This window comes from Eurosta solidaginis, unplaced genomic scaffold (genome assembly GCF_040869045.1).
Source record: "Eurosta solidaginis isolate ZX-2024a unplaced genomic scaffold, ASM4086904v1 ctg00001085.1, whole genome shotgun sequence".
Lineage (NCBI taxonomy): Eukaryota > Metazoa > Arthropoda > Insecta > Diptera > Tephritidae > Eurosta > Eurosta solidaginis.
The window spans coordinates 508,958-521,844 of record NW_027136922.1 but is presented as its reverse complement, the minus strand read 5'-3'; positions in this window follow the sequence as shown (position 1 = coordinate 521,844).

Sequence of the window (12,887 nt, the reverse complement as noted above, 5' to 3'; positions counted from 1 at the left end):
TTAGCCTTCCTTACTTGTTTATACTCAGTTGAGCAGAGCTCACAGAGTATATTAAGTTTGATTGGATAACGGTTGGTTGTACATATATAAAGGAATCGAGATTGATATAGACTTCCATATATCAAAATAATCAGGATCGAAAAAAATTTGATTGAGCCATGTCCGTCCGTCCGTCCGTTAACACGATAACTTGAGTAAATTTTGAGGTATCTTGATGAAATTTGGTACGTAGGTTCCTGAGCACTCATCTCAGATCGCTATTTAAAATGAACGATATCGGACTATAACCACGCCCACTTTTTCGATATCGAAAATTTCGAAAAACCGAAAAAGTGCGATAATTCATTACAAAAGAGAGCTAAGGTGACGAAACTTGGTATATGAGTTGAACATGTGACGCAGAATAGAAAATTAGTAAAATTTTTGACAACGGGCGTGGCACCGCCCACTTTTAAAAGAAGGTAATTTAAAACTTTTGCAAGCTGTAATTTGGCAGTCGTTGAAGATAGCATGATGAAATTTGGCAGGAACGTTACTCCTATTACTATATGTACGCTTAACAAAAATTAGCAAAATAGGAGAAGGACCACGCCCACTTTTAAAAAAATTTTTTTTTAAAGTAAAATTTTAACAAAAAATTTAATATCTTTACAGTATATAAGTAAATTATGTCAACATTCAACTCCAGTAATGATATGGTGCAACAAAATACAAAAATAAAAGAAAATTTTAAAATGGGCGTGGCTCCGCCCTTTTTCGTTTAATTTGTCTAGGATACTTTTAACGCCATAAGTCGAACAAAAATTAACCAATCCTTTTGAAATTTGGTAGGGGCATAGATTTTATGACGATAACTGTGAAAATGGGCGAAATCGGTTGATGCCACGCCCAGTTTTTATACACAGTCGTCCGTCTGTCCTTCCGCATGGCCGCTAACACAATAACTTGAGCAAAAATCGACATATCTTTAATGAACTTGGTTCACGTGCTTACCTGAACTCACTTTATCTTGGTATGAAAAATGAACGAAATCCGACTATGACCACGTCCACTTTTTCGATATCGAAAATTACGACAAATGAAAAAAATGCCATAATTCTATACCAAATACGAAAAAAGGGATGAAACATGGTAGGTAATTGGATTGTTTTATTGACGCGAAATATAACTTTAGAAAAAACTTTATAAAATGGTTGTGACACCTACCATATTAAGTAGAAGAAAATGAAAAAGTTCTGCAGGGCGAAATAAAAAACCTTTAAAATCATGGCAGGTATTACATATATAAATAAATTAGCGGTATCCAACAGATGATGTTCTGGGTCACCCTGGTCCACATTTTGGTCGATATCTGGAAAACGCCTTCACACCACTCCCTTTTAAAGCTCTCATTAATACCTTTAATTTGATACCCATATCGTACAAACTCATTCTAGAGTCACCCCTGGTCCACCTTTATGGCGATATCTCGAAAAGGCGTCCACCTATAGAACGAAGGCCCACTCCCTTTTAAAAATACTCATTAGCACCTCTCATTTGATACCCATATCGTACAAACAAAGTCTAGAGTCACCCCTGGTCCACCTTTATTGCGATGCCTCGAAAAGGCGTCCTCCTATAGAACTAAGGCCCACTCCCTTTTAAAATACTCATTAACTCCTTTTGTTTGATACCCATATTGCACAAACGAATTCTAGAGTCACCCTTGGCCCACCTTTATGGCGATATCTCGAAACGGCGTCCACCCATGGAACTAAGGATTACTCCCTTTTAAAATACTCATTAACACCTTTCTTTTGATACCCATATTGTACAAACAAAGTCTAGGGTCACCCCTGGTCCACCTTTATGGCGATATCTCGAAACGGCGTCCACCTATGGAACTAAGGATTACTCTCTTTTAAAATACTCATTAACACCTTTCTTTTGATACCCATATTGTACAAACAAAGTCTAGGGTCACCCCTGGTCCACCTTTATGGCGATATCTCGAAAATGCGACCACCTATAGAACTAAGGCCCACTCCCTTTTAAAATACTCATTAACACCTTTCGTTTGATGCCTATATTGTACAAACAAATTCTAGGGTCACCCCTGGTCCACCTTTATGGCGATATCTCGAAACGGCGTCCACCTATGGAACTAAGGATTACTCACTTTTAAAATACTCATTAACACCTTTCATTTGATACCCATATCGTACAAACGCATTCTAGAGTCACCCCTGGTCAACCTTTATGGCGATATCTCGAAAAGGCGACCACCTATACAACAACCACCACTCCCCTTTAAAACCCTCATTAATACCTTTAATTTGATACCCATATCGTACAAACACATTCTAGAGTCACCACTGGTCCACCTTTATGGCGATATTTCGAAACGGCATCCACCTACAGAACTAAGGCCCACTCCCTTTTAAAATACTCATTAACACCTTTCGTTTGATACCCATATTGTACAAACAAATTCTAGGGTCACCACTGGTCCACCTTTATGGCGATATTTCGAAACGGCGTCCACCTATGGAACTAAGGATTACTCCCTTTTAAAATACTCATTAACACCTTTCGTTTGATGCCCATATTGTACAAACAAATTCCAGGGTCACCCCTGGTCCACCTTTAAGGCGATATCTCGAAACGGCGTCCACCTATGGAACTAAGGATTACTCACTTTTAAAATACTCATTAACACCTTTCATTTGATACCCATATCGTACAAACGCATTCTAGAGTCACCCCTGGTCCACCTTTATGGCGATATCTCGAAACGGCGTCCATCTATGGAACTAAGGATTACTCCCTTTTAAAATACTCATTAACACCTTTCATTTGATACCCATATCGTACAAACGCATTCTAGAGTCAACCCTGATCCTGCTTTATGGCTATATCCCTAAATGGCGTCCACCTATAGAACTATGGCCCACTCCCTCATAAAATACTCTTTAATGCCTTTCATTTGATACACATGTCATACAAACACATTCCAGGGTTTCCCTCGGTTCATTTTCCTACATGGTGATTTTCCCTTATGTTGCCACCATAGCTCTCAACTGAGTATGTAATGTTCGGTTACACCCGAACTTAACCTTCCTTACTTGTTCTACTTGTCGTTACAAGCCTATGCCTTTCCAGAATAACAGAGAAAGACCGGAAACCCAGCCAGTATCTACCGATATTATCCCTTTAGTCAGTAACGAAAACGTTTAAAGCCGTTATGATTCCCTCAATTAAATGAAATTGTTCGGTTATCCAGCCATAAGCGTGACTCCCGTAAAGTGCATATCACTACCACCATTCTGAACTCCATTAACACTCATAACAGGACGGCGCTAGTGCAGCTTGGCCTGTTGTTACACAGTCAACCACTACTGGTTCGTCCCTTCTCCGTTAGATAGATATATAATTTATTGAGGATTGCACTGCGACCTTTGGTCAGCACCTCATCCCATCCGACTTCCATGATGAACCCTAGCAGTTCTCTTGGCTTGAGGGATTTAATGTGGGAAAAACGGAGATAGTACTTTGTTTACTTAAGCCTCAATCTCTACAAAAAAGTGGGTTTGTCCAATACCCAGAAAAAAAGTTGATTTTGTCGCATAACGTTATTATTATAAATACGAAACTACAGGTTTGACTCACTTATTTACTTTGACTTCCCCTATTCCTGATATTTGGCATATCTTTATTAACTTTTCAATCCAAACCCTGCAATTTTTCCTGCAAAAATATCATGAGTTTCAGGTCTAAGTATAATAAGAATCAGGTAAAATAACAGTTGCAATAAATATTGAAAGTGCTATAACTTCTTTGTTTATTATTTTAGTAATATGGTTTCGAAGCAACATTGTTTTGAATTTTTAAGTACTTTCGTTTGGTAAGGAAAAAAACATACATTAGGGGGGGGTAAAATTTTGTTAATTGACCTAATCATGTGAAAACGACTTCATAGCTTAAAACGGAAATGTGGAGCTTCTCAAGGCCAAAATAATAACATATCAATTTTAAAAATCGGTCGTCAAATAACCAAGTTACAACGAAAAAACCTTTTTGGCTGTATTTCGAAGGATCAAAAAAAATTAAAAAAAAAATTTCCCGAAACCCTCTCAACATAATCTTCAAATTTAGGGGCGGACATTAGCAACTTTTTTTTTTTGTATGGGGACCAACCCAGTCTACTGACTAGTATGTCAATTGGTATGATATTGGTGTATATAATAACTAGTATGCCATCTGGTATGATGTTGGTGTATATAATGACTAGTTTGTCAATTGGTATTATGCTGATGCAGAGGATGGCAATTGATATTTCGTAGGACATCGCCGTGTTAAAAATACCAGTTGGTAATATGGAAAAAAGACAGAACTCATACTAGTTGAGATTTTTGGCAAACTAGTATTCTTCTAGTATACAACTAGTTGGTTTGACTGCAGGGTATTTTCAACAGCTTAAGAGAGATATACAATCTCTTCGTCCACGACCATCTCACCAGGTGCCTGATGTCATCGATCGAGACTAAAACTATGTAAGTTCTTTGTCTATATATATAAAAAGAAGTGTACATTTTGATTGTCACTCAATAACTCGAGAACGGATAGAAAGATTGCCATGAAATTTTTAGGAAAAATACAGGAAGGAGAGGTGATGTTTAGTTGATTTTGAAATCCCAAATCGGTTTAGCCATTCTTGAGTTATGATTTTTTTTTGAAAAAATTCAATAGGTATATAAAAATTCTTCTGTCACGGTGTTAGAGGCTTAACTCCTCCGAAACGGCTGAACCGATTCTCATCAAATTTTGTGAGCATATTGGGTAGGTCTGAGAATCGGCCAACGTATACCTTTTTTTCGCTACGAGCATAGGGTCTTGAGATCAAAACGTGGACCCGGGTACCCCTAGAATGTGTTTATACAATATGGATATCAAATGAAAGCTGTTGATGAGTGCTATAGTACATGCTAATTTTCATACAACTGGGAGGCTAGGGTCTCGAGATACAGCCCAAAACGTGGACCCGGGTACCCCTAGAATGTGTTTATACCATATGGATATCAAATGAAAACTGTTGATGAGTGCTATAGTACAGGACAATTTTCATACAACTGGGAGGCTAGGGTCTCGAGATATAGCATAAAACGTGGACCCGGATACACCTAGAATGTGGTTTTACATTATGGGTATCAAATTGAAGCTGTTGATGTATGCTTTAGTACAGAGTAAGTTATACACCGCTGGGTGACTACGGTCTCGAGATATAGGCCAAAACATGGACCCGGATACACGTAGAATGTGTTTTTATATTATGGGTATCAAATTGATGCTGTTGATGTGCGCTTTAGTACAGAGTAAGTTTTACACCGCTGAGTGACTAGGGTCTCGAGATATAGGTCAAAACATGGACCCGGATACCCCTAGAATGTGTGTGTATTATGGATATCAAATGAAAGCTGTTGCTGAGAGCTCTAAAGTTCATTGTGATATTCGATTTAGTCGCATCAACCTGGCAAAGCTGATGAATATGCATGCGAAGCCGAAATAAAGGCAAGAATTAATAATACCCACATACCTATTTACATACGTCCTATTCGATTTGCCTGAAATTTCGTATATAAATTTGCCTATATAAATATTTACGATGCTTTTTTCCGGGAAGTATACCAGAGACGGAATGGGACTGGGATTAGGACTAGGACTGGGATTGGGACTAGGACTGGGACTGAGACTGCGACTCGGAGTGGGAGTGGAACAAAATACATACCACCCTCTGGGACTGGCAATAAGAGATGAAGAAGAAGGAAAAAACTTGAGAGAAGAGAAAAGAGAGAAGGAGACTGAGAAAGGGAAAGAGATAGAATGAGACGAAGATGGAGATGAAGCGAAAAAGACGGAGGGAGGAGTGAATAAAAAGATTAGGAAAAAGTGTAGAGGGGTAGGGCAGAGTTAGACGGAAAAAGCTTATTAAAATGTATGCAGGTAGGCCAAATTTAGGGCAGAACAACGTCTGCCTGGTCTGCTAGTTTTTGCATAATATTCTTTTTACAGTACACATATTCTCGCTGCACATTTCTACGTGCACCTATACGTATAATCTATCCCACTTGCGACGATTTCAGAGCAAAAGAGTATCAAGATATTTTTTCAATTTTGATCACATACATGTTGCGACATGTTGCCAAAGTAAAATTGGTATAAATTTTGTCTCATGCTACTCTTGCGCTCTACCTTTATATTGATTTTGATGCTCTAAATAATTTAATAATGTATGCATATACATACTTGTATACATTACTTACTACTTAAGTAATTGGCGCTTAACCGTCTAAACGGTTATGGCTGCGTATAGCTCGTACAGCTCATAATTAAATCTTCTTCGGTCCTCGCCATCGCCAACGCGTAGAGGTCCATAAATCTTTCGAAGAACTTTTCTCTTGTCATGGTCCATGCTTCTGCCCGATATAGCAGGACGGGTACGATAAGTGACTTGTAGAGTATGATTTTCGTTCGCCGAGAGAGGACTTTACTTTTCAATTGCCTACCTAGTCCAAAGTAGCATTTATTGGCAAGATTGATTCTTCGCTGGATTTCAGTGCTGATGTTGTTGCTAGTGTTGATGCTGGTCCCCAAATAAACGAAGTCTTTTACTATTTCGAAATTATGGCTGCCAACAGTAGCGTGGTTGCCAAGGCGCATATGCGCTGACTCTTTGCTCGATGACAGCAGGTACTTCGTTTTGTCCTCATTCACCATCAAACCCATCTTTACCGCTTCTTTTTCCAGCTTGGAGTAAGCAGAACTAACAGCGCGGGTGTTTAGGCCGATGATATCAATGTCATCAGCATATGCCAGTAATTGCACACTTTTATAGTATATTGTTCCAGTGCGGTTAAGTTCTGCAGCTAGTATAATTTTCTCCAGCATCAAATTAAAGAAATCGCACGATAGGGGGTCACCCTGTCTGAAACCTCGTTTAGTTTCGAACGGCTCGGAGAGGTCCTTCCCAATTCTGACTGAGCTGATTGTGTTGCTCAACGTCATTTTGCACAGCCGTATAAGTTTTGCGGGGAAACCAAATTCAGACATAGCGGCATATAGGCAGCTCCTTTTCGTGCTGTCGAAGGCGGCTTTAAAATCGACGAAGAGGTGATGTGTGTCAATTTTCTTTTCACGGGCTTTTTCCAAGATTTGGCGCATTGTGAAAATCTGGTCGGTGGTAGATTTACCAGGTCTGAAGCCGCACTGATAAGGTGCAATCAGTCGGTTCACGGTGGGCTTCAATCTTTCGCACAATACACTTGAAAGGACCTTATATGCGATATTAAGAAGGCTGATTCCACGATAATTGGTGCATTTTTCAGTATCCCCCTTCTTGTGAACGGCTTGTTGTTTTTCAATCTGGTTATTGCTATTCTAACTTCGCCATAATCGGGCGGGGGGACATATATTCCATCATCATCGATTGCGGGATCGGGTTCGTCATCTCTGCGCGGTGAATCGCTGCCTCGATTTAGGAGAGCAGAGAAGTGTTCCCTCCATAATCTAAGCACTCTCTGGACATCAGTTACAAGGTCGCCGTTTTCGTTCCTACAGGAGTTTACCCCGGTCCTAGAACCTTCCGTCTGTCGCTGTATTGTTTGGTAAAATTTTCGGGCGTTATTCCTGGTGGCTAAAAGCTCAAGCTCCTCGCACTCACACCTTTCTCCTTCTGCATTTTTCTTCCTGAAAAGGCGTCTCGCTTCCCTTTTCAACTCACGATAGCGTTCACACACTCCTCTTGTTGCGCTCGCTTTTAACGTAGCCCTGTAGGCAGCGTCTTTTTTTTCGGTTGCAACGCGGCATTCTTCATCGTACCAGTTGTTTTTTTCGTGGCCGCCGGTAACCAATTTTTTTCTCGGCGGCAGTACGAGGTGCTTTGGAGATATGCTCCCACTGCTCCTGTATTCCTGCAGGCTGAGTTGTGCCCTCAGAGCACAGGTTGATATATCTTTTTATGCATGAACATCGTGCTGGATATGACCATGTTTGGAGCACCGGAAAAGTCAACCAGCCTCAGTCCGTTAGGAGAAGTTTCATTGTGTAGGCTGGACTTTCCGAATGTAGGACCAAAAACACCTTCTTTGCCACCCTGGCGTTAAAGTCGCCAAGCACGACTTTTATATCATGACGGGGGCAGCGCTCGTATGTGCGTTCTAATTGTTCAGAAAAAGTGTCTTTCACCTCATCGTCTTTCTCCTCTGTCGGCGCATGGGCGCAGATGAATGATATATTAAACAATTTTGCTTTTATTCGGATAGCGGCGAGACGCTCGTCCACAAGCATGAACGCCAGCACTTGGCGACAAAGTCTCTCTCCCACCACGAATCCGACGCCGAAACTGCGCTTATTCGTATGGCCACTCCAATGAAATATACCAACAAGCCTCGGATAAATACACTCTACTTATATACATATCTAGCATGCAAGTTTGGAAATGCCTATATAGACACATTTAGATATGTTAATTTTTTTGATTTAATTCCTACATACTATACATTAGGGTGTCCCGCCAATAAAATTAGATTAGTTAAACTTTAAAATTAAAAGCTTAGACATGAAGTCGGTTACCATGAATTTGTTAAATAAAGATTTTTGTTTTTGAATTGGAAATATGTGCTGGTAAATTCAAATTTATTTTGTGAGATGGGTTAAACCTGAGTTTCGTAAGTATGGTTGGGTTAGTTGTTGTTGTTGTTGTTGTTGTTGTAGCGATAAGGTTGCTCCCCGAAGGCTTTGGGGAGTGTTATCGATGTGATGGTCCTTTGCCGGATACAAATCCGGTACGCTCCGGTACCATAGCACCATTAAGGTGCTAGGCCGACCATCTCGGGAACGATTTATGTGGCCACATTAAACCTTCAGGCCATTCCCTCCCTCCCTACCCCCAAGTTCCATGAGGAGCTTGGGGTCGCCAGAGCCTCGTTTGTTAGTGAAACAGGATTCGCCGCGGATAGGTGAGGTTGACAATTGGGTTTGGAGAAGCTATATATTGCGCTGGCAACCTGAAAGGTTGCGCTACACAGCCCCTTGAATCTGGTATTTTAGTCGCCTCTTACGACAGGCATACCTACCGCGGGTATATTCTGATCCCCTAACCCGTTGGGTTAGTGATGCATAAGTGTATCTCTTTATCGATGGGTAGGGAAGAGAACCCTGCAGTCAAAACACAAAGTAGTCAGCAAACATTCTAGTTCATTGACTATAACTTTGTGGTGTTATTCATACTAGTTAGTATTTGAATAATTTTTTCGACTAGAATTTCGTCTGTCGGACTCGAGGAAATGTGCGGGTGCTTTCTATAGCCAATTTGCAATGCACACAATGCTAGATGCCGATGCCAAAACACATTGGCCATGAGGGCATCAGCAGCCTAGCACATGTTTTCTACTTGGCGTTAAAAGCCTTCGCCATTCCAGAATAACGGAGAGTGGCAAGGATAAAACCATTACCAAAGACTGGAAACCCAGCCAGTATCTACCGATATTATCCCTTTAGTCAGTAACAAAAACTTTTAAAGCCATTATGATTCCCTCATTTAAACGAAATTCTTCGGTTAATCAGCCATCAGCATGGCTTACGTAAAGTGCATATCACTAACACCGTTCTGAACGCCATTAACACTCATCACAGGACGGTGCTAGTGCAGTTTGCCCCTTTTTGACACAGTCAACTACGACTGGCTCGTTCATAAGCTTTTGATACGGTCAACCAGAAATACATAAAGGGTTCCACAGGGTGGTGTCCTATCCCCTTCCTACCTTCACCACCAGAAGGAGTCACTATCGTTTCCTACGTCGATGACTGCAAAATAATGGCCACAGGTCCAGGCCCACAGATCGATGAGCTTTGTAACAAAATAAACAACTATCTCCGTGATCTCTTCAGTTTCTTCGCCTCGCGAAACCTGATATTGTCACCGACCAAATCATCGGCGATCTTATTCACAACATGGACGCACCAAATATCGACCATATTGAACATCCACGTCGATGTCACCACGCTACCAACTGTCTTACACCCCAAAATCTTGGATGTGACGTTCGATCAAGATCTACATTTTGGAGAGCACGCAGCTGCAATTGTACCAAAAATCCATAGCCGTAATAAAATCCTCAAGTCTCTTGCTGGCAGTACTTGGGGCGAAGATAAAGAAACTCTCATTACCACTTACAAAGCAATTGGCCAGTGGATTGCATGCTACACGTCGCCAAGCCTAAAGAATACTCAGTGGAAGAAGCTACAGGCCTGCCAAAACACTGCCCTCCGGTACTCAAAGACAAATACCCAGAACTAGCAGAGGAGGAACGCACTCCCCGTAGAGAAACGCGCAACAACAACAACTGGCTCGTTCCCTCTCCGTTAGATAGATAGATAATTTATTGATTGCGATGCTACCATTGGTCTATTTTGCCTTCACCTCCTTCACACCACCTCATCCAAGCCGATTTCCTTAATGAACTCTTGCAGTTCTCTTGGCTTGAGGAATTTAACGTGGGCATGTTCTGGCCATGGCGAGCCCGTAAACTTTGCACTGCGTCTTGAGACTGCGTCACATACCAGGAGGATATGGTTTGGCGTCTCCGCTGAACGATCACAAAATCGGCATATGTTATTTCGTTCCGTTGGCTAAGTAGATTGAGCGCAAACGGAACTTCAAAATCTAGAAGAGTTATAAAGGGGAGTTACTATTATTTCCTATGCCGACAACTACATAATAATGGCAAAAGTCCGTGGCCCCTCAATAGATAAATTAATTTACAAAATGATTGATAATCTCTCTAGTTTAATATCTCTTTAGTTCAATATACATCAACTTAATTGTAATACGCATACAAGGGTAATTATAAGGCCGCAAGACACTTTTAATACACGTCCAAAAATATCGGGAGAGGTATCAAAATACGTGTTTTGGAACGCGAATGCAAAAACTAAACTCAAATACTTTGTGTCTATCGATATATTTTCTAGACAACCCGGACGCCGGACCGCTCCGAAATTATAGTATTTTACGCATAAAAACTTTCTGCATTGACGGCGTTCAGCCTTGGAAAAAAATTTAATTCTTGCAAAATCCCTAAGTACGCTATTTGTTTTCGGTAATTCTTTACGATAGCATGACACTGCTAATACGCGTCTTGACATCAGTATTAATAATCCGAATTCGGAAAATAAAAATTTTTACTCGTTCAAAAGATATTAAGGAAATCCGAAAAAGGACCCGCGGGTACCTCCGAAACCGGGGGTGGTATCCATAGTATTTTTGCGCAGAACACCTGCGTTGGCGGCCTTCGGCCGCGCTTATAAAAAATTACGGTAATTGTTTACTTTAGCTCACAACTGCTAAAACTCGTCCAAAAATATCACGAGAGGTGTCAAAAGACGCGCTTTGCACCCAGGATCACGAATCCAAAGGCAGGAATTCAAAATTTTATTTCGTTTCGGATATATTTCCAAACAAAATTGAAAATTTTCATGTGGTTGTTGTTATTTTGATGATTTTGTAGTACCCACAAGAAAAACTGTGGGTAAAAGTGTTTTGCGCGGATATAGTTTTGGTCTCTCTCTTTTTTTGGTGGGTACAACAACATTACAACAACCACATGAAAATCGCCAACTTCAACTGCAAATATCTGCGGACAGAGATAAAATTTTTCTTTTCCGCCTTTGGATTATTGTTCTCGAGATTAATACGCGTCTTTTGCCACCTCTCTCGATATTTTTTGATGCGTATTAGCAGTCGACCCCTCAACTAGACTTTTACCTTTTTTTGGTGGGTACAACAACATTACAACAACCACATGAAAATCGCCAACTTTAACTGCAAACATCTCCGGACAGAGATACAATTTTTATTTTCCGCCTTCGGATTATTGTTCTCGAGGTCAATACGCGCCTTTTGATACATCTCTCGATATTTTTGACGCGTATTAGCAGTGTCATGCTGTCGTAAAAAATTACCCTCCCTCCTGATATTTTTTGTTTCATCTTAAAATCTGAAAAATATACATATATAAGTAATTTGCATATTTTATTATTACTAAATTATATGGTAAAAGTCTAGTTGAGGGGTCGACTGCTAATACGCTACCAAAAATATCGAGAGGTATCAAACGACGCGTCTTGACATCAGTATTAATACCGAAGGCGGAAAATAAAAATTTTAAGTCGTTCAAAAGATATTAACGAAAACCCGAAAAAAGACCAGCGGGTACCTCCGAAACCGGGGGTGGTATCCATAGTATTTTTGCGCAGAATACCTTTCTGTGTTGGCGGCCCTCGGCCGCGCTTATAAAAAATTACGCTGGGTGGGTCCAACACCGGTTTGGAGACCAAAACTATATCCTCGCAAAACACTTATGTTCACAATTTTCGATAAACGGAACTATCGATAAAATTTGATATAGCGATATAAGTTAGCATTTGGAAATATTACGCGCTGCCTCATATTACCCACAACCACTAAGTTTTGCGTTCCCGTAAAAGTATACTGTTCAAATATTTAGAATACGGCTGTGTGTAAATTAGTTCATTGAACTCTGAGGAAAAAATGTGTATAGAAAACATGTATGAACACACATTATAAGTTATAAAGATGTTATCTAACCGCATGGATTCAAGTTAAATAGTGAAAACAGTACAGATATGTCGTATGTCGTCAATAAAACTAAAGGTGGACTTACATGCGCGACATGTAGCGGCAACGGCGCTACACTTTTTGGACTTTGCCCATAAGAATACATTCAAAGAATATTTTGCAGCGTAGTGTAGTGCAGCTAAATCTGTGCTTATTTTAAAGCAGCAAGACGTTTCATTGTTCAAAATCAACGTCGGAAAGCGATCCATGTAAA